This window comes from Panthera leo, chromosome D2 (assembly GCF_018350215.1).
Source record: "Panthera leo isolate Ple1 chromosome D2, P.leo_Ple1_pat1.1, whole genome shotgun sequence".
NCBI classification, from domain to species: domain Eukaryota; kingdom Metazoa; phylum Chordata; class Mammalia; order Carnivora; family Felidae; genus Panthera; species Panthera leo.
The window spans coordinates 76,722,230-76,745,450 of NC_056689.1; the positions used below are offsets into that span (position 1 = coordinate 76,722,230).

Consider the following 23,221-nt stretch of genomic DNA (forward strand, 5'->3'; position numbering starts at 1 on the left):
ACAGCTAAGCTTTCTTCAAGGAAGCAGACGCTTCTGGCCAGATTGAATTGACTGCCTGGGAGATGGGGTCAAGGACAGGCCTGACCCCCACAGGCTCGGTGAGCAGACAAAGGCCTCGAGCAGCATCTTCACTGGTGGAGGATTATAAGGTACCCCCCCCCCCCCCACCAAGGCTGCTGCTTTCTCGAGTCAGCGCTCCCACCGGGGTGGAACGTGGGAGGCTCGCATCTGGCTTGCCCACCAACCTCCCCTTGGAAACAACCAGAAGCCAACTGAGAAAGACCGATCACGGCACATATTTTAAACCCCTTCAATGCTATACGCGGACTTCAGAGAGTGAGGAGTGGAACACGCCCAGCCTGGGGACTAGCCCGGCCTCCTCTTTACAACCAGTTCTAAGATGAAGTTGGATCAGTAGGAAACGCTGCAGGAAGCAATTTCCATGGCCGTCCCCTGCTTTCGTGACCCGCCAGTCTGGGCACAGGAGTCATACAGCCCTCAGCTTGCCGTTCCCGCCTTCTGTCTGCTCACTTACCTTCGGGATGGAATGCCTCACCCTCCTGACAAGCCCACTGATGACTCCCACTTACCCCTGCATCTTCGGGGAAGGCTTCCTGGGGCCCCCGCTGGGACGAGTACAGATCTTCCCGGAAGCCTTCGTCCTCGGCCTCAGCATGTTGTGCCTTGACGTCTGGCCTGTAGGCCCAGTTCTTTGAAGAAAGCGTCCGTGGGGAAGTCACCCTTGCGCGGCCCGCACCTCATCCTCACGGGCCTGGCTCCTGCGCGCCCCGGGGAGAAGTTTCCAGAATAAATGATGAATAATAGGCTGGTGGCAGGGGCGGGGAGACGGCAGATGGGGCGTCACCACCCTGGGAATGAGAAAAAAAACAACAACACTCAAGCAAGGAAAAGAGCATCACTATCCAGAGGGGGACACAGAGAGAAGGGTGGGGGACCTGGGTGGCCCTTATGAGCCCAGGTCACGCTTTCAGGTCTGACTTCCTTGCTGGCCACTCTGGAGAGGCCAAGCCCCAGGTCCCAGAACACCTGTGAGCTGCCCGACCCTTGCTTGTCTTTCTGAAATCAGGGGGTTTTCTCTGAGCCCTCCCTGCTCCGGGGGACGTGCGGATATCTGAGTGCCAGCCCAGGGAACGTTGTGCCCTGGATGCCCGGGGATAAAATTCCACGCGTGGGTCTGAGGGCAGAGCATTTGATGGCTTTCGGTGTCAGCCTCCCTCACCAACCACTGCCCAGTTTGGGAGTGAAATAATTGAAAGATCTTGAGGGTCACATTTACAATTTGAGTCCCTCCCGGGTTGCTATTTCTCCCTACCCCGACGAGGTGCCCTCAGAACACACACAGCAGCATCCCGAACAAGAATGTACAACACAGAAAACGACAGGAGATCGGCTAGTTTGGTGTTCTCATTTCACGGAGAAGGAAACCCCACGACCTGCCGAAGCTGCACAGGTGGCAAGAGGAGGCCGGGGCTGGATGTACGAGTAGACACAGTAGACTGAACGTGTCCTCCCGGAAGATGGGTGCAGGCCCCAGCCCCAGCACCCATGAATGGACCTCATTTGGAAATGGGGTCTTTGCCGATGAGGTCGACTGGTGGGCTCTAATTCAATGACTGGCATCCTTAGAAGAAGAAATTTGGACACAGGCACATGGGGAAAAAGCCATGTGAAGAGGGAGGCAGAGGCCGGAATTGTGCCTCCGTGAGCCAAGGCCACTAGGGAGGTGCGAAACAGATGCTCCCTCTGTTGAGAGCCCCCAAGAAGGAACCAGCCCTGCTGACATCCTGAGTTTGGATTTCTAGCTCCTGAACCGTGAGAGAATAAGTTTCTGTCGGTTTGCAGCACTTTGTTATGGCAGCTGTGGGACACCAATACAAAGCCCAAGTCTGGGTTTTTTTTGCCCTCACAAGTTTCCAGAACCAAAACCTAAGGGTAGAAAACAGACTTTTAACCCAATGCTCCTACTGCCACCTCAAGAAGGAGGAAAAAGTGACCCGCTTTTGACCCCGGGTTCTGATGAGCACACAGATCTGAGACAGGGGAGATGTCCCTTCTTCGGGAGAAAGCCTGAGGGACAAGGTTAAGTTGGATGAGTGCTCAGGACTCGAGGATTGCTGTCAAGGGATGCACGTTCTGGAAGCCAAGATACGATGGTCATCCTAGAAAATAACTTGGAAAGATATGCGCCTGCCCAATTTCCCAACCCAAATGATAAGTAGTCCCAGGGGGTGCTTTAATTCTAGCGTTTCCAGTGTTACTTTGGGGTCACGTGACTTGCTACACATACACCCTTGGAATTGGTGAAAAACACAGTATTCCAAAAACATCAGCACCCAGGCTGCCAAGATGCTTCTCAATGGAGCCTGCGGTCACTGAGGTTTGAGTTAATTGTCTTCCCCTAATCAGAAAATCACAGCCACCCAAGCAGTTCCAACACCCAGGGCAGAGGAGAGGCTGGGAGGGAACCAGAACAATATTCTCCAGCCCCCTGTCGGGGTTTCCCTGGATGTGAGGAGTCAGAAGCTTGGTGGTGTTTCACATTTGCAAAGTTTTGGTCCGAATCCATTTTTCATCTCACAACCGTTCTGGATGATCCACCATGAGTAAGGGTTTGTCCGGGCTGTTTGGGGTTCTTTTGTGAGACTGTCAAAACAATGACCTCATCTGGAGCCATCTGCTGGCAGGAGGGATTGGCAGGGAGCTCGCTTCTGACTTGTGTCACTGGGGCAATCAATTCAAGATGGCCACTCTGGGCACGAAGCTTGCGAAGCGATATCGAAGCAGATAACGGATTGGTCCGTCTCTTTCTCAAGTTACCAAACATGTCAGTGTTAAGGCAGCCTCCACCAAAGGCTGCCTGCCAGGCATGGCAGAGGGAAGACATCATCCCCTGACCCAGAAACACAAACTCCTACATTGCCTGGATTGGGGTGGGGGGGGGGCGGGTCGTGTTTCCCCACCACATCCCTGCCTGGACGTGAACTGGCAGAGCGAAAGGAACATGACCTAATCAGAGAAAGCGATCATCTTCGGAGCAGAAAGCATGTGGGTACCATCAACACGCTCATGCCAACAACACGGAATGACCTTGAGCTGACGCCGTGCAGTTGAACCAAGGCTCTCCCGATAACGGCAGAGTCCGTGGGAAAGAATCACTCTGGGCATGATTCTGATTCAGTTGGTGATTATCTGGAGAGAATGAACGGGGACATTCGACAAAGGCACAGAGCCCGTAGGTGTTTGGGGAATTGTGGCCGGGGTTGCTGAGCGCAGCGTTTTTCATGGTCTGTGCAATTAGAGAGCAGGTGTGGTTTTAGGTGCTCAGGAAAAGAAGATTTCTCTCTCTTTTTTTTAATTGCAAGTCCCCCACTACCTTCATTTCTCTGGGAGAGAAAGAAGGAAGCTTAAGAAAACTATTTTTGACCCGATTCGTCGTGATTGCCAATTTGCTTCCTGAAGTGGCTAATCGGGTAAGCCCGGCAGAACATTCCGGTTTCTGCTGGGGAGCCAGCTTCAGAGCAATTCTGTGTGTTCTCTCTGCTGAGAGATGAGACGATGCCACTTCCCTCAGATGTCCTGTTATTTGTGATATCATAACCACGACCTGCGCTGGGGCCGGGCGTGGGCCGGGCCGCCTCTCACGTGGTAAAACCAGCAACTAGACATTTCTCGCAAATCTGAGCTGTCACAGGCTGCCCGGGCATGCGTTAAGTCTGGTGGGAGCCCCTAATTGTAGCCAAATGAGGTATAATTACTTGAAACTTGGCTCCAGCGTGTAGGGGCAATTTGCAAGAAGGTCACCGTGACATTATCCACACCGAGCAAAGTAAAAGGAGGGTAGCATCGAATGCATAGGATGCGCTAAGGCAAAAGTGGTGAGAGCTCGAGAGGGGCTCAGATGAGACAGGGAGGGCGGAGAAATAAGATTGTTACCTGCCTGGGGGTCTCACTCCTAAATTGGCCAGCGTCACCGATAGCAGGTGCCCAGACACCTTCACCCCGGGGTGAGTTTCGCATGAGCTCCTTTCAGCAGGGACCAGACTCCCACGTGCAAAGCAGACCTTCTAAAAATAAGACTAACGTACTTGGCAGGGGCGGGAGGAGACTGTATACGAAAGTACCTTAGCAATATTATTTCTTGACGCCCAGGCCCCCCTGGCCCCCCGGATGGGCACATGTTGACAGGACCCGTCTGCGCTACGACGTCAAGAAATGTGCGTTCCTAAAGGGAGGCCACCGAGCCAACCCCCATAAAACACAATTGCACACGGACACCTATCTTTACAAAGTCCAAACTGGACCACGCATTTGCTGCCGCGTTTGACATCTTATAAAGGACGTTTTAGTTCATACCCACCCGAGAATGATGCCAGAAAAGACAAAGTGCCCACTGCCAGATGAGTCGCGTGTACGTCTAGGGCTCCGTTCTCCACGTCAGAAGTCAGAAGGGGCTGCTCTTGGGGCGCCTGGGTGGTCCAGCAGGTTAAGCGTCCCATTCTTCATTTCAGCTCAGGCCATGATCTCCTGGTTCAGGAGTTCGAGCCCTGCATCGGGCTCTGGGCTGACAGTGTGGAGCCTGCTTAGGATTCTCTCTCTCCCTCTCTCTCTCTGCCCCTCCCCTGCTCATGCTCTCTCTCTCTCTCTCAAGATAAATACATACACATTTAAAAAAAGAAGAAGAAGCGACTGCTCTTTGGGCTGCTGTCATTAAGGTGCACTGGAACTTAAAATACCAAATATTTTATGAACCTGTCAAAAATAGTAATTTTTACATCCAGGAATCCACTCCAGCTTTATGATATGGAGATGTTTTATGACATGCTCTAAAAATCCCATTTAATTTTTTTTTAATTTTGAGAGAGAGCGAGAGAGAGCACAGCAAGGCAAGTGGGGGAAGGGCAGAGAGAGAGGGAGAGAGAGAGAATCACAAGCAGGCACCACGCTGTCAGCACCGAGCCCAGCGTGGGGCTCAGTCTCACAAACCGTGGGATCGTGACCTGAGCTGAGATCAAGAGTCGGCTGCTGAACTGACTGAGCCACCCAGGTGCCCCCAAAATCGCATTTTACTCGTGCTTTTGTTTACGAAATCTGACAGCCGAAAGCAAGAAAGCAATGACATGACCCAGCAGCTAATGACGACACACTGAAATCAGTGATTTAAAACAAGCACAAATGCACATCTTAGTGCATTTGGCTAAATCACAAGTACACATTGAAGGTCCAGGTCGTCTGATTCTCTTGCGTGACGATCGCTAGTATTCACTGCTTAAGTGACCGCATCTTCTGCCCACACACCCGTAATAATTCTTATTGGTAGTTGTGACTGGTTTTAAAATCCAGCCAGAGTGATTTCAGGCAAGGCGGCGAACGCAACGATTGTGTTTCTTCTGCAGGACTTAGAGCAAGATGGAGCTCTGGCAATTCTTTTGGTGAAATGAGGCAACAGGGTCCCACTTGTTAGCAGCCCAGCTGAGCGGCCCCGTCCGCCCGGTGACTGGGGCAGGGCTTTCCGAGGACGCGGTTCAAGTGGCAGGGGGTCCGCTCCTTTATGAGGGCTGCTGGCCCGAGCATCTCACGGGCTGCTCGTGGGGCCAGGCTGACCTCCCGCCATTCTGCTGGAGCCGGGCTCCGAGCGGCAGACCTCTCTGCCCACCGCCGCCCCACGTTAAACTGTAACCGTCCACTAGGCTTCACGGGTCCGTGCGAAACAAACTGCCCCGGGGAATTAAAAAGGAAAAAGAAGAAGACGGGACAACATGATGCACATTTGCAACGAGTATTTCCGCAGCCGGGGGGGGGGGGGGGGGTCTCGGTTACTCTTTTCCCATGACCGTCTAACACAAGTTCCTCCGACGGCCTCTGACTCCAGGGAGGCCAGAGGAGAGCCCTCCGTTGTGCTGGCTCTGGAGCCAATTTAATTCTCAGTCTCCCCCTAACCGGGGACGTTGGCGAATTTCTTTACCTCCCCACGTCTCCGTTCGTTTCCTCATCGGTGATGTGAGCTTCGGGGAGGATCAGCGCAAAGTGGCCCCAGGGACTTTTCCACTCACCCTTGTATCTGCGAGGAACCTGCTCACACTGGTCTCCCCCACGGCTGGATTCCTCACGTCCCAGCCGCACCGTGGCTCCTGGGAGGGAGGAGTCCCTGCTCACTCGATCTCCGACGTGCGGTGTGTTCCTTCCATCGGGATTAGCACATCCTAAATTATCCCATTGTTGGTGAACGTACTTACTGTCAACTCCCGCTGTCCCCCCCCCCCCCCACTCTGTCACACACACACATAAACTCAATGAAAGCCGGGATCTCGCCAGCTTTATTCATCGTCCTGTTCTTAGAGCCTCAAACCAGGCTTAGCACAGAGCAGGGGCTCGATGAATACCTGTTTTTGAATGAATAAAAATGCATAGGAAGCCCTTGAGCAATATTAGGCCTTCAAAAAACATCAGCCAGCTAAATGAATAAAAAGAACTTGAGAAGGGGCGCCTGGGTGGCTCAGTTGGTTGAGCGTCCAGCTTCGGCTCAGGTCATCATCTCACAGTTCGTGGGTTCAAGCCTTGCGTCAGGCTCTGTGCCGACAGCTCAGAGCCTGGAGCCTGTTTCGGATTCTGTGTCTCCCTCTCTCTCTGCCCCTCCCCCACTCATGCTCTGTCTCTCTCTCTCTGTCAAAAATGAATAAACATTTTAAAAAAAAAAGAACTTGAGAAGTTTCTTGTCCAATTATACTTATTTGGAGGATCCTGGAATTCATGAACTTCATGCTTTCCATGTTATCTGCCTGATATTAAATGAAGGCCCTTGAATGCAGGACCCCTCTTATTACCTGGGTGTGAGCGGAGGAGGCAGAGGAAAGCCCAGAGGCTCTCACGCCAAACAGACGTGAGTCCAAATCCTGGCTCTGTAGTGTGACCACAGGCCGGTCATTTATCCAGGTCCTGTGTCTGGAAAGATGGGGTAAATGACGCAGTGTCCTCAGGCTGATACGAGGATTGATAGAAAACAAAGTTTTCCGCAGGACTGGCTACAGAAGTTGCAAGGCCTGTGAAAAATGAAATTGTGGGACTCGTTAGTCAGCATTACTAAGAACTTCAAGTTGGCCACGGCAGAGCATTAAGCCAAGCACAGCCCCTTTCTAAGCACAAGGCCCAGTGGGGCTGCTGAGGTCGCGCCCATGAAGCCAGCCCTGTGTCTAGAAAGGAGTGGAACTCTAAGAAATGAGTGTCTTTTGTTGTTGTTTTTTTTTCCTCCCCTTCCCTTCTCATTAAAAATCTGATGTAATGAAATGAGACAGATTGTAGGAACTGGCTGGACAAAGAGCTCCTGAGCAGTGGAATTTCTGCTAAGGCTAACCATTCAGGCTAATTATCCAGTTTGTGAATTATTCAGATACCTTAGTTGTCTTTCTTCTGGTTCTTTGAGTTATGTCGCTGCTGATAATTCAAAAATAAACGGTTCCATTCCCCCAGTTTTCTCCTGTACCCTGATAAATGACCACTGAAGAAACAGGTTAAAACCACAGGCTCACATATTTGGACTAAAAAACCCGACTCTATTTATCCCTGATGTACTCACTTATTCAACATACATTTATTGATTGCCTTCAATAGGCAGGTAAAACGGACGGTTCCTAAGACAAGGACCTGGAATTAGTCTGGACTCTGGTGGTTTCAAGAGACAGAAACTCAATCAATTAGCTTAAGCAAAGAAGGGATTTATTGGTTTGCTTGACTATGAAGTCCTGGGGTCCAGCTCTGATATAGTGAGATCCAGAAATACAAATATCATGATCAGTCCTTCACAATGATCATGGGCAAAGATGAGACGCCAAGGTTAGCAAGACCTGGTCCTGTATCCATATCTGTAGTCAGAGGAGAGGCAGGATATCACAATTGTCCAGATTTACACAGGATGGGAAAGCAGTCACCTAATGGAAAGAAGGGTACTGAACACCAAAGGACAACAGGCACCCACTATTGGTTTTAATGGAAAAACTTTTTAAAGTTTACTTATTTATGTATTTTGAGAGAGAGAGAGCAGAGGAAGGGTAGAGGGGGAGACAGAGAATCCCAAGCAGGCTCACCAAAATCAAGTCAGACGCTCAACTGACTGAGCCACACAGGCGCCCCTTAATGGAAAGTGTTTGAAATTGGGATCCAATGAAGCAAACATTTCTAAAGTTCCAAGTTCCTTCTCAACCAACATTTCAGGAGAGGAAAAAAAAAAAAAGAAAAAGCCTTATTCTGAGATACCATGAAAATGCATACCATTTTTAAAATAAAACCTTTCCTTCCCTAATATTCTAGACAGAGACTTTGTCTTCATGATTCCAAACATCTGGAAGAGAAATAGAAAACACGTAGGCAATCACCTCCCTGTTCCTAAATATCCAGATGTCTGGTGTCACTTAGCCAATGCCACAGAGTGCGGGAGCCCCCTCACAGCAGAACTGGAACCAGGTTCAGATAGTTTTCTGAGAACAGAGATAACCTATCTTGTCTTGTTTTTTTTTCAGAGATGAATTAGCTCAGCCCTACTGGGAGAGCCAAGGATAAGGAGTAAAAACGAATACAGGAAAATTTTAAAGTGACATTTCCAAAGCTGACAGTGGTGATGTATTTCCTTAGTCTACCTGAATTCTGTTGTGGAAGGACGTATTTAAAAGAAAAACTCGTGGTAGCTCCTCCCAGGTTTGGCGATGAAAAATCTGCTTGAAAAGCAGATATTGTGGGGGTGCCTGGGTGGCTCAGCGGATTAAGCATCCGACTTCGGCTCAGGTCATAATCTCGTGGTTTGTGGGCTCGAGCCCCGCATCAGGCTCTGTCCTGACAGCTCAGAGCCCGGAGCCTGCTTCGGATTCTGTGTCTCCTTCTCTCTCTGCCTCTCCCCCACTCGTGCTCTGTCTCAAAAATAAACAAACGTTAAAAAAAGCAGATGTGGCGACGGGGAGAAGACATGATGAGGTGTTAAGTTCTTGCCTCCGTTTTACCCTGGAACCTTGGGTAAGTCACCTAACCCGTCTGGCTTCTGCTTCTCTTCCTGTAAAGCACAGGTATTAGATGGAATGACCTTTCAGGCTTATTCTAACTCCACCATGATTATAATGAATAACTGGTTATAGGAGCGATAACAGTAACCCCTCACATTTTTACAACACTTTACAGTTTATAAAGCATTTTCATGCATGGCTCATTTGATCCCCACAGTAAGCCTGCGAGCAGTACATTCAGTCCGACTCGGTCCCTCTGTGGAGTGGCCGTGTGGCGTGTGGTAGAAATGCCCCTGGACCAGGTCTTCCCGTGCTGTGAAATAGATCTCCAAACTTCAAAAGTGGGGTTAAGTGTTCGTGCATTATTAAAATCATCTTTTGGCCCAAGCCTGACAGATTTCAGGCCATCAGGTCTCCTAGTGGTTCGCTGACTTCTGAACAAAGCAGATCTGAATTCAAGGCTTACATGAGTCATGACTTGGGGCTCCATAGTTACTCCCATTTAAAAGCCACCCAGAGAATGCAGGGTTGGGGCAGAGAAAGTACAAGAGGAGCCCGGAATGTCTTGTGGTGCCAGAAAATAAGGGAGAGCTCAAAAAATGATAAGGGCTTGTTGATGGAACAGAAGAGCCAAGCCAGAGGAGCTCCTAATGGCTCAAGCTGGAACATCTCGAGCCACGAAACAAATTAGGATAACGCTGGATTATAACTCACTGAACGGAATGAATATCCCAAGTCCATGCTGACTTACTTATATTAATTAAGGAGAAAAGACTGCTTTTCCTTAGAGTAAAATCCCAATTAGTAAGTGTAGAAGGACAAAAAGAAATAGAAAAAGTTGTGGTAACAATAGGCAAACTTCGTAATAATCATTATTGCAGCTACGACAGCTACGGATGCTAACGTTAGCGGATGGGAGTTTCAGAAACAGAATCTGCTTAGTCTCATGGGAGCTCCCTCAAGATATTAACTGGGGAAGAAAAGGTAGGGGAGAAAGCCGGCAGACCACACCTTCACCAAGAGATCAAGGTAAATATCACCAGTAACAAGGTGCGTCAACAAAGGATAAAACATCATTTCTCACCAAATTCTGCACAGCCTCATTCCCATCGTGGGAAAACTTCAGATACACCCCAGTTAAGGGTTAAGCTACAGAAGACATGGTGAGTGATCTTCAGAAGGGTCAAGGTTGTGAAGACAAAAGACTGAGGAACTATTTCAGCTTGGAGAAGCCTGGGCAGAAAGAATAAGTAAGTGCGACGTGGGATCCTGGGCATAAGTGGAAAATTCCGCAAGATTCAAATATGGTCTTTGGCTTAGTTAATAGTATGGGATCAATGTCAATCTCCTGGTTCCGATCATTATACTATAGTTATACTATATACTGTCCTATACATTATACTATAATTATATAACATGCTAATGTTCTATTAGGAGAAACTGGGTGACGGATGTATTGAAACACACTGTGCTGTGTTTACAACTTTTCTGAGTGTCTCGAATTAGTTCAAATACATTTTTGGATATCCCAGGAGCCATTTTTTTTAAATTTTTTTTTAACGTTTATTTATTTTTGAGACAGAGAGAGACAGAGCATGAACGGGGGAGGGTCAGAGAGAGAGGGAGACCCAGAATCTGAAACAGGCTCCAGGCTCCGAGCTGTCAGCACAGAGCCTGACACGGGGCTCGAACTCACGGACTGTGAGATCATGACCTGGGCCGAAGTCAGACGCTTAACCGGCTGAGCCACTCAGGCACCCCCCGCCCTCCCCCCCCCACCAAAGATCAATAACAGAAGTATATTCCTAATTTTGATCACATCTATCTTGATTCTTTTCGCACAATTTCAAGAGTACGGCAACCAGAATTCTGCTAGGCTAAAACCAGTCCTTCGTTCCCATCTCCAACCCAGCAATTTCTTTGCCGTCAGTGTCTGTTCTCATCCTTAATGGGTGGAGAGCACATGTTATGGCTTCATGTTTTCCACATCTTTTTTGGTTGTTGGTGTCCTTAAAAACACACAAATCTAAATCCGTTATGCATTTCCTGAGGGTGTGAACTGGCAGCAAATTTCGGTTCGAAGCCACATACACCACTGACAATTTTATGACACTGCTCGGTCGCGCACAAAGCCACATAGCTCCAGAGCTGAGGGCCACCGCCTAGAAATGAATCAACCTCCTGAAGCCGGTGAGTTTTCTTTTGGAAACTAGACTTACATTCTCCACATGAGCCACTGATGTCTGCTGTTCCTGGGGATTTGATGGGTAGAAAGAGGGCCCTCCCTCCCTGAATTTCTACCTGCCTTACACCCTGAGCCGCTGACCAGCTAGTATCTGATGGACTCCCTTTATCCGAGTTTGGGGCGTTGGCTTAAGGGGAGGTACAAGACGTGATCCCTAGACATGAGGAGCTTACAGTTTGGTACCAATATTAGTTGATGATTTAAACAGTTAAGCCCTAAACGTGAGGAACTTACTATGTAATATTTAGGGCAGCTGGAATCCAGAAAAGGAGAGCTGAACAGTCAGGAAAACTTCGATCAGGAGAGGGATTTCATCCATTCACACAATAAATATTTAAGTTAGCTCATGTTGTGTGCCAGGCACTCCTCTAAGGGCTAGTGTCTCAGTAGAAAACAGACAAAAACAAAAACTAATGGATAAACAAGCTCATTTCATATGGAAGGAAATAAATTAAGGAAAATTAAATTTAAAAATCAAGACTGGTGGAATGTATTCAGTTGATCTGCAGACTTAAGCATGGAATGTCCAGCCGGACAAACCCAATGTCGCAGCAATTTATGTTCAGGCTTTTGGAGCTCATTCTTAGGACCCCAAATCTCAAATTGATGTAAAGCGTTTGCACCTCTGCAGGCATCATGTTTCCACCTTAGACAGAAATAGGACTTGTGCCTAATAAGATTCAAACAGATCTCATCTCTGGCAGTTTTCTTTTAAATTCCCAGAATCAAGGGCTAAGGTGATTTTTTTTTTTTTTTTTTGCCATCATTTCTAGAAAGAAGAAACTATGCCAGAGAGAAAAAATGCCATTTTTTCATGGATCGTAGCCCTATCATCACTTCTTTGGCTAAGTACATCTAAGTCCATTCATTCGACAGTCAACAATAGTGATTAAACATCTAGGACAGTGCCTGGGACACAGTAGGTATTCAATAAATGTTTGTCAAATGAAGTTATCACCTAGAATTTTGGTCTTTACCTTAAAATAATACAGGGTATGAAATGTGATGGGCATGCTTCTTTTACATAGCGTTTACACATTTATGGATCAATCCATTAATGTGACAAAGAGCTTTAAAAATAGAAAGTATAACCTAGAGGCAAGTAGTCACATTATTATTATTCATGGAAGTTGTAAGACAATGTGCCTGGCGGCCAAGAGAGCTAATGAAAGTGTCCGATGAAGGGAAAATGATCTAAGGACACCCAATGAAAGCCATGGTATAGTTTACAGTATCAGTTAATGTCCTCAACAATAATCATTAAAGCAAGCCTTATGAGTATAAAGAAATTGCTACAGCCTTTATGGTTTCGTTAGAAAGGCCTCCCTCACTAACCGTACTTTCTTAGCCAGCCTGCAATGGTGTTAGACATTTCTCACTAGGGAATCCATCTTTGAGGCAAAGGTTCTGTATCCTTCAGGTAGATGATGGTAGTTAGCAAAGTGGGCCTGATGAGCCCTGTCCATGGAAATGACAAACTCGATTTCACTCTTTGCCCAAAGCTCCCTTCCTCAGGCTTCCCACCTTAGAAAATGGTACTTCTATCCTCTTGGTGATTCATGCCCAAAACCTTCTTTTATTCCTCCTGGTTTCTATAAAATATATCTCATCCATTAATTTCTTTCCAGCTCACTGTTGCAATCCTACTCCAGGCCACCATAATGTCTAGTCTCAGCCGATCATGCTGGTCATTTCCCTGCCAGGAATCGATTAGCCATGAATGTGTGATGCAATTATTATCAATGATATATGAGGGAAAATCTGCTGAGAGCTTCTGGGAAAGGCTCCCACACTCCTAAGAAGAGATATTTAGGAAGATATGGACTTTAATTCAATGGGACTTTGTCATTTCTAGATGTGACAAATCACAATAGCTATCTGGTCCCCATGAAAGAAGTTAGCCTGGGGACAAAGCCAACATACCAAGACAGGCAGAACAGGGACATAAAGAGTTAGGGGCCTGATGATACTGATGAGCCTCTGGATTAACTAACCTGAGAGCCACCCTAAACCTGAGCTACTTAAAAGACGAGATAATAAATGTCCTTAGTGTTTAAGTAAGTTTGGGCTGGGAATTTCAGACACTTGTAGCCAAAGGCATTTTGACTGATTCAGCCTCACAAGCCTCATTTCTTCTACCTTAGGCCAACTCCAAACCATTCTTCATGCAACAACCAGAGTGAGCCTTTCAAAAGATAACTCTGGGTATGTAATTACCCTGCTCAAAACTCTTCGATGACTTTTCTTTCCACTTACAAAAATTTAAGTCCCTTCACATAGTCCACCAAGCTCTTTCAGTTATCTGTTGCTGCAGAACAACAAACATTTAGTAGCTCATCATTTCTGTGGGACAAGAGCTCAGGAGTGGCTTAGCTAGGAGGTTTGGCTCAGTCTCCATAAGGTTGCAGTCAAGGTACTGGCTGAAAGAGAATCAGCTTTCAAAATGGCACACTCACATGTGCCACTGGGAGATCTCAGCCATGTGTGTCTTCTTAGCTGGGCTGCTGGAGTATCTCCAGATTACAGCAGTTGGCTTCTGCCAGAGCAAGCGATCCAAGAGCAAGCAAGGAGGAAGCCACAGTGTGTTTTTCTGTCCCAATTTTGAACATCACACATCGTCACTTCCGGCACATTCTACTCATTAAGGATAGACTGCACTTAAGGGGAAGGGAATTAGAATCTGCCTTTTGAAGGGATGAGTACCAAAGAATTTGCATGGACAAATTTTAAAATTTCCCCCATAGGTTTTGCATGATCTGACCCGTGCCTACCTTACTTACCTCACCTGACGTTGCTTTTGCCTGGGAGAAATCATGCTCCAGGCCCACTGGCTCCCCTGGAGTTCAACACATCCCGCATTTTCCCTTCTCCAGCTGTGGGTACATTCTGTTCCCACTGCTTGCAATGCTCTCTTCAATCCCTCACCTGTCTGGAGACTTCTCCATCTCTCCATCTCAGTTTCGACGTCACTTGTTCAGAAAGGCCTGTTCCAACCGCCCCCGCTTAAGTAAGTCCCCCTATTATCGTCTTTCTCAGCTTCCTGCCTTGTCCCACCTGCCATCTGTCACAGCTGCAATTGTTTGAGTCTTTTATTTTTTCACTTGGTGAAGATGGCAAGGGTAGAGGCAATGATTTTAGTCGCCACGGTATCTCCAGAGTCTAGAAAAGTACTCACTACAAAACAGAATCTCCACAAATCCTGGTCGAGTGAGCGAACGAGTAAACAAATGCATCATCCTTGAACACACACAAGAAGGGGCCAGTCGCAAACCGGGGAGAAACATTGGATGTAATAGAACTGAGAAGTTAAAACTGCTGCCAGATGGTTGGATTCCGCAACAGAAAAGCAGAGCCAGGCTGGTATAAGGTAGGAAGTGGGTTTCACGACCCCTGGGTGTAGGTGCCCCGAACGTAAGACACGGAGCCACCCAGTGGAGACGGTTTATTGGCACAGCTCGGGCATCCACCTGCCCCACTCTTCCTCTTATTCAGTCCTGTTTTTCTGCCTTCACCGACAGACCACGACTCCCAGAAACAGCGAAGTTGGGGACGGGGGGGATGGATGGACAAGTCGTGGCACTCTGCCATGCGGCTGTGAGGTCAAAGGTTAAAAGGGGCAGCATTAGGAGGGCCCGAGGGAGCAGCGTATTCTGGAGGGCAGCCTTTCACGAGGTAATTTTGGCAAGAGACGTTCTACAGACTTCTTCCAATGATCAAGGGCCCCATTATCCCCCGGCGTCAGAGATGCCGAGATCCCTCCCCGTTCCCACGATGCTGCACAACGAGAAGGCCTCTGGCAGATGCGAGAATCTGGCAAGAAGCAGTGACGATCCTCGACCTCCTCAGCTTAAAACCTGAAGGGGGATCTTTCAGTCCTGAGGCCACCAAAGGACCAAGGGGAGTCACCCTCCTGGTCCATCAACAATCAGGAGGCTGGGAAAGACTACTTCCGGTGACAAAGTAGTCGATAGTCAGCATGGAGTTCAGTCAAGATTTCTGTGTCACAGTGTGTAGAGGAGAGCCTACTGTTAAAAACATTTTTTTTTTTTTTTTTTTAAACAGGAGAAATGTTATGTTCTGGGTCACATCGAAGTCACCCGATCTCCAAGAGTTCTCCCTTAGGCTCTATGCCGGGCACTAAATGTGGGTCCAGATCTGAAGGTGTGTCAATGAGAAATACGATAAGCCCGGTGCACGAGGCAGGCCGTCCCTCACCCACAGGTCACCACTTAATAAATACACCCTCGGTACCTTCATCTCTGGAGCCCTCATTCCAAACCACTTCACCTCTTAGTACCATCCCCTCCACCTTCCCACGTTCCTAAACTCTGATTCGACACCAGTCGGAGCCTCACACTTGACCCCTGTTCCAACATCAAAGGTTGTTCCCCTACCGCCACCCACAGCTCCCCTCATCTGATGGACTTGGGTCCAGCTGCCCTCGGTTATTTCCCGTCCTGGTCCGGCCTTTTCCCTGGGAGGTTCCATCAGCCCCCGGGGCAGCACTCCTTGCCAAGTGGTCGCCCACCTCGAGTTAAAGAAGAATAACCAGACAAAAGGCCCTAGTAGCCCACGTCTAAACTGTCTCTGAGGGTCTGAGAGGGTCAGTAATTCAAGTAGGTGTGGGAAGCAGGCAGGGAAACGATTCATCTGACTATTTCAGTTCAAAGGTAGGATGTTCAGACCCCTGTAAGCAAGGAACTCATAGGGAAATAAGGCAGCATCTGCTGGAGAAATGGGGCCCTGAGACTAGAACCTGGGTTCGGTCTCCTTACCCACCCACTCACCCAAACACAGGGCCGGGGCTGGGTCTGAGGGCTTGATGTTGCACTGAACCTGCTGATCAAGGTCAAAAGCTCCCAGCCACAGGGGTGGATAGTGGCAGGGACAGGATGTGCAGGAAGGAAATGGAAACACTCGAGGGATTGGCTCTCAGCTCCTCAGTCTCCCGCTGCTATGATGATTCTCCTCTGCTCAAAGCTACCAACAGCTACACTTTAGAGGACAGGTTCCTAGCCCAGTGCGCACCATCTGGCCTGAGCCGCTTCTCTCCCTGGTCCATCTAACCTCCAGAGAGAGGAGAACAGAGCTTCATTCCAATCGAGGCCCAAGGGGATGACTGGGGAGCAGGGGACTCCTTTGATAGAACCATAACTCCTATTAGGGTTGGACTGGCCATCAGGATTATGTCAAGGTTGCAGGGTTTTCAGAACTTGGCAGGGAGTTGAGTTTGTAGATGGCAGAAGGAGGAAGTGTTCGGGGGTGGGAAGCCAGACATAGGGTGGAGACCAAAAAATAAAGGCAGATAACTCTTGAAGGGGGATTGGAGATGGTTCTAGAACAGAGCAAATGGTTAGGCCTCAGATGTCCACGTTGAGGGCAGCTCTGAGTGGTCAGGGGGAGGTAGGGGGGACATGGATGTTGAATTGGGGGGGGGTGGATTCTGCCTGGGCCTCATGCAGCTTCATGAAGAACTGACCACAGCCTCTATCATGACCTTATCACACTCATACTCCAAAGACCGGATTTCCCAAACTCAGTTCTTAGGGGATTAAAGTCAGAGTATCTTTCTGTGGTGAAGCATGAGCACTTTCCCGAAGCAACAGCATAATTTTAAAACCAAATATCATCCATGTTTGCAATCTAACATATCTTTTGTGGGACATCTACGTGGCTGTCAGGTAAGCCTCAGACTTCGGCTCAGGTCATGATCTCGCGGTTGATGAATTTGAGCCCCGCGTCAAGCTCTGTGCTGACAGCTTGGAGCCTGGAGCCGGCTTCGGATTCTGTGTCTCCCTCTCTCTCTGCCCCTCCCCTGCTTGTGCTCTGTCTCTCTCTCTCAAAAATAAAATAAACTAAAAATAAAATAAAATATATTCTGTCAGCCGCAGGATATATTCTTTCACTAACCTCAGAAGTATTTCATGTAAAGTCGAATCAATCTAGATCACTAATTTTTTATAGTCCTCATTCTTAAATGAAAGAGAATAATTTGTTATTTTTTAATGAACTGTTATTGGCTCCCTTTTGTCATTCAATGTATAAGACTGTGTTGTTACAGGGTCTGAGCTTCACAAAGTGCAACTCTAGTAAGAAATCTACTTCTAAAAAGTAGAAATGGCAAACAGCATCCGAAAATATTCTGGTGCACTGGCTATGTTGTACAATCTCTTACAAAAAGAAACACATGTTTGAGAGTGTGTGTGGTTGAGCAATATGGGGAGTTTTCTTACCCAGCATCACGCCTAAGATTCAGGCACTTTCCACCAACGTTGCGTAATGGCCGCTGTCACCTTCTATTACAGTTTCTAAAACGTCAGGCTTCACAGAACCCATTTCCTTAGAGGTCCTTGCCTGTCATTAGAGCAAGTTCTACCCAGTGACAGTGGGTGGTAGCACTTTAGACAGGCCTTTTTAGAGATTGACATATCACCACTCACATCACCTTTTATGAAAAGGTAATGGTGTGCTTACGGGGAAAGGTTTGACTGAATTTGGTACGGCTATGATTAGAACCTCGGAAATAATTAGGTCTTACCCTACCCCAGTGGCTCCCCCCTTACTAGCCTCCCATCCCAACCATCACCCTCCAATTGCCTCCCTAACCATCTTCTCCCAAAGGCCCTGCCCACTGCCCCATTGCCCTGCCCCATCAGACTCCCTGGTCATCTCTCTGGTCAAGCTCCCTCCATCTCTTTTCATCAGCGCCCCCACCAATGGACTTCCCCATTTCCTTCCTCATCAGCTGCCCTCCTTGAGGGGTTACTGAGTGACTTATCTGTAAAAGGAGCAATGGCAGAATGAAGGTGCAGAACCTCTTTGTTATATGCAGCAGCCCCCTACCCCGAAGAATCTGGATAAGATAGTCTGGAACAGGTAGCTGAATAGTTTGCCCAGGTGGGGCTTCTATTCCCCACACTCTCACTCCTGGGATGTCATCTTCTTGGGGAAATACCTAGAGATAAGATATTGGTTTAACTTCTTCATCCAGCTGCCCATATGAAGGAAATCTAAAGAAAGGAAACTGCACATCCCTTCTGCATCTTACACAGACATACCTGTGTATCTCCTTCAGCTTCAGGCATGAGCAGCAGCAGGCAGGGGCAAGAGAGGAAGCTGACAAGTCCCTATCCTCCTGGTAACCCTGAAGAATTGAGCACATAAACACTGAAGCAAGTTCTTACTTTTCCAAGTTGTCCATTTAGTTTTGCATGTAGGTTAAAATATTGTTTCTCAAACCTCCCGGATGGCATGAATGCCAGTGTGCTCCTGGGATGCCAACAGGAAGGGATGGAATCTGGGATTTAAACTGTATTTTTTTTAGCAAATACAGCAGGTAGCTTGCAGGAACCTTTGAAGACACAGACTGACCCTTGATCACAATTTGGTATCTACTTTCCTAATCCTTAACTGCTGTCCATCTGGACTATTTAAGCTAGTGACTGCTTCCTCTGACCCTAATTTTTAGGTCCAGGCCTGATGAAAACTCATCTAAAGCACCTGCTTTCTCCGATCCCTTCCTTTGATGGGAAGAAAAGCAGTCAGAAGATGGTTCGTTACTAACAAAATTATGCAGAGGTTCTGGGTTGCTTCCATTTTCACCTTTAATGAAACTCAAGTCAATAAACATTGGGTGCCTGGAACCACAGTGGCTCTCCACCTTATGGGCCTGTGAGCATTCACAGTGGGCAATTCTGCCCTTCCGGAGTGCCTGGCTCACTTTTCTTCCCATCTTGCCGGAAGCAAGAGCCTCGCACCAATCAGAACTGGTTCGGACCCATCCCATATCACACTATATGGGAACAAGGCACTGGCCTTTGCCAAGTGTTGGCCTCCAGATGTATGAAACGGGATAGAAACACCTGCCATTTCTTTTCTCTGTGTGTGTCTATGCCCCTCCTGAAGGAAGTTGTTTCCAGTTACCCCAAAGATAAACTTTCAGGGCAAACTTCTAAAGGAGCTTGTATTCCGATCAGGACAGCTCTGAAACAATTCAAACAGCAAGCATACACGGCTGTAAAGGAGACTGGCGCGAGAAGGAAGTATAAAGGCCAAAGAAAAAATGAGCGATGCATGTGTGGATTGGAAGTTATGTTGTCAGCTCCTTACCACCTGAGTGCAAAAGGAACAAGATGTTCTTGGGTTCTCGTCCATCCCCTCCCCGCTTGAGTTTTCCGTCCGTGGAAGTATAACTAGGGTATCTACTCTCCAAATCATTCAAGTGACAGAACAAGAAAAAAAAAAAAAAAAAAACAAGCAAACATTTTTTAGTTCCCCTCAAGTTCCCCTAAGAAGGCAGGTCTTTTTTCAGACCAATGATCGCTAAGGCTCAGGAGAACAACAGAAATCTAAGAGGCTCTCAAGATATGATGCTCTGCCCGGTGACCCTTGCTCTGTGCCCAGCTGGCCCACAGAAGGAAGTCACAAATCTGGTGGTGGTTGGGGGCGGCAGCCAAGCTTCTTTTTGGCTGCCTTTTTCTCCTCCTGGCTCCCCTCTCTTTTCTCCCGGCTCACCCTAACTCCCCGGATCTAAGGGTTCTGCTCTATAACTTATAATGCCATAATTTGGAGAATTTGGAGGTACCCTCTGACCCCCTTGCATCTGGCAATCCATTTGAACCTCCCCCCACCAGACAGATGGGACCACGACCTTCCCCCCAGTGGTCAGGACTGCCATGGCTTTGAGCCCTCCTCGCCGTGGCTGTACTTGGAACCCGTCTGACCTCCCCCCAAGCACCACGACGGGAGGTCGGATGGGTTCAACACCCAGCAACACAGCTTTGGCTTCAGATTTCAATTTTGCAAAGTTCCTTATTACAGATAAACCCCTCACCTTAATACCCTTCTGGGCCCCGCCCCCTCGGTACCTGCCACCTGTCACGGGAGAGTAGTTGTTCGTCTTCTATTTATCTTTTCACCCGGGTTTGGTGTGTGGCGTTTTCCTTGTTATTAAATAACCAGGGTATGTGTTGATTTTGCTCTGGCCGAAGAGCGTTCTACACATAACAGAACAATAAAAGCACCAAAGAGCACCTGTCACTGTTCTGCTCAACTGTGCTTAACTATATTGCCCACATAGTTCAAGGAAGGATAATCTCGCCCAGAGACAGCAGCATCTGGCCCTTGAGGCACATCTCCCTATAGGGATCCTTCTCGGGAGCCCTCACGGAACCTAACCTCCTTTGTCACTGCCACGAAGCTGTCTATCCATCCTCCTCCATTCCACACTTTACGCCGTCACCGATGTATCTTTAGAAGAAACGATAGTGTTCAAAAGCCTTATGAACTAGGTCAGGCAGAGATCCACGTCTCCATTTTGCAGAATAGAGAAAACTTAACTCATTCTCAGCTCTAACGGTTAGAAAATGGATCTCAGGGAAGACTGGTTGGCGCAGATCAAGGCACTTCCTGTCACACCATGCTGCCCTGGCGGTCAGACCCGTGGAAGAACTCTGCGGCAGGTACCTGCCTTGGCTCACGAGCTATAGCAGTAGAGAACCTGCATCGCGTGCCAGGAGGACTCTGGATGCGGCAGCCACTGCAGAAGAATGGGGAGGGAGGAGGGTGACAGTCGGGGTGCTCCAGGACCTGCCGTGGAGTCAGACATGCCAGGAGCAAGCAGTCTGACTTATAGGTGACGCGTTCCTGAGGTGGCACAGAGACCAGTCCCAGAACTAACGAACGACCTCACCAGTCCCAGTGAACCGCAGTGACTGCAAAACCATACTTTAAAAAAAAACCACTTATTCGCTTTGAGTGAGACAGCATGAGTGGGGAAGGGGTAAAGAGAGAAGGGAACAGAGGATCCAAAGTGGGCTCCATGCTGACAGCAGCGAGCCCGATGCGGGGCTTGAACTCACAAACTGTGAGATCGTGACCTGAGCTGAAGTCAGAAGCTCAACTGACTGAGCCACCCAGGTGCCCCCAACACCATATTTTAAAAGGGAGCCAGACAACACAGTGACACAGACCAGAGCTCCGACTCCAGCAGAAAAACTGGCTCAAGACCATGACGCCCCTCTCCCCAAAAGAGAATTTGTCAGAAGGAAGGCAGGTAAGACCGTGCCGGAAAGATGCTGATACGGCCTTAAAATTTACATGACTTCAGTGAATGCACACCGCTGATTGGATACACAGCTTCTGCCTTAAACAAAGAATAAACTTACAGGCTGTGGGATCTGGGGGACCGTCTTCTGTCAAAATTAAGTTTTAAATACTTCTCCCTATTCCCAATCCCGTTTCCCTGGCTAAACGGATAGTAGCCATGGACCAAAGTTCTGCAGCATAATCCTTTTGGGGGTCAGAAAGTGACCTCCGGCTAGCCTCTGCTGTGAAGCACCCAAAAATGTAAATAGAAATATCCAAAAGGAGGGGCACCTGGGTGGCTCAGTCGGTTAAGTGTCCAACTCTTGATTTCGGCTCAGGTCACGATATCATGGTTCACAGGACCGAGCCCTGCATTGGGCTCTGCGCTGACAGCCCGGAGCCTGCTTGGGATTCTCTCTCTGCCCTTCCCCTGCTCGCGTGCTCTCGCTCCCTCTCAAAGGTACATTACCATTTTTAAAAAACCCAAAAGGAATAAACGGGAGAATTCCACCAGGATTACCTCCCCACCCATCCCTCAGGTCACCAAGCCTCTGTCGGGAAGGAGGGGCCGGCTGCAAACTCATTCCAGTTGGTGCAGAAGCACCAAGCACCTGCTGTGGGAGCCAGAGAGGAACGACTGCCCCCTTCTCACGGGCCTTTGCTAGGTTTCGGCAGATGGTACTAGACTCCGCATTACTAGGAGGTGGGCCTGGAAAACACGCTTCTGATACCGGGGCGCTCCCCTCTCCAGCCATAAGCCACTTTTACTCTCCAGAGTACGAGCAGCCATAGACGATGTGCACATCGATGGCTGTGTTCCAATAAAACTTTATTTACAAAAATAGGCAGTAGGCCAGATCAGCCCATGGACGGTGAATGGCCAGCCCCTGTACTAGATTATTACCGCCCTCTTTATCAAAGCCTGCCTGCCCCATGTCCCAGTTGCTATGATTTGCTTTGTAAGCCCCATGATAACATGAGGATCTTCTTACTTTCCTGGATGGGGGCACCTCAAGCTGTCTCCCCTTCCAAGTGCCACAGGTACATTTATTAAGTTCTTCGGATTATGTGGTCCATGTCAAAGGAAGAACTCTCACACGGGTAGTTCCGGGCGTGTTTAGAGACCTAAGGGGGGCTGAGAGCAGAGACACTCAGTCACATCTTACCGTGCCCGTCCTCCGTTCTAAGACCCGGTCTCAGCCGTAGGTCATGGTCCACGTGAGTGCGTTACATCCCCTCTTGCCGTCCCCCCACCCCGTGCCTCCATTTGACAAATGAAAATGCCACATTCTCTTAATGCTATTTGAAATTAAAACTACGTCAAACATCTTCCCAACAGGGGTAATTGCTGCAATGTTTTCAAACAACACACACCCTTCCATTCCTACTGCTACCCCCCGACTACTCCAGACCCTGAAAGGACCCTGTAGGAAGAAAGAGCCCCTTAATACCTCCCTGGGATCACCGTTCCAGGTAGTTGAGATGCTATTCACAGCATTCCAGAGTCTTAAATACGCACAGAATTTTAGGGTGGGAAGGAATCCAGAATACACAGAGTACAACACCCTCTCCCCGCCCCCCATTCAATTAAGAAGTTTTCAAGACCTTCTTGTTTTGAGACCTGTGGGTCAAAAATGGGGGGCCATGATGGTCTAGAACGACGCAACGTCCACTTGTACTTGGGGCAAATTTCGGCACTAACACGATGTCTTTGCACGCCAAAGTGGAAAATGGCAGTAAGTTCTGGGTAATTCGAACAACAGCTGTCCCTGTGGTTTCGGGGCTGTGGTTCACTTCTTAATCAAAAGGCATTCGGCCTACAGGAAAGGGGTCCTATAAATCACAGGAAGTTTCAAGAAGTCAACAAAAGGATTCCAGGCGGGAG

At 48.4% G+C, this 23,221-nt stretch overlaps 1 long non-coding RNA gene across 1 annotated transcript; it reads right to left on the minus strand.

Annotated features, from left to right (window-relative positions):
* Nucleotides 1–697: 697 nt before the first annotated feature.
* On the minus strand, nt 698–22,905 carry LOC122202510. Its single transcript, XR_006194709.1, has 3 exons — nt 22,788–22,905; nt 22,329–22,471; nt 698–869 (listed from the first exon to the last, which is right to left on the minus strand). It is a non-coding gene; the product is annotated as an uncharacterized LOC122202510 (long non-coding RNA).
* Nucleotides 22,906–23,221: the final 316 nt, after the last annotated feature.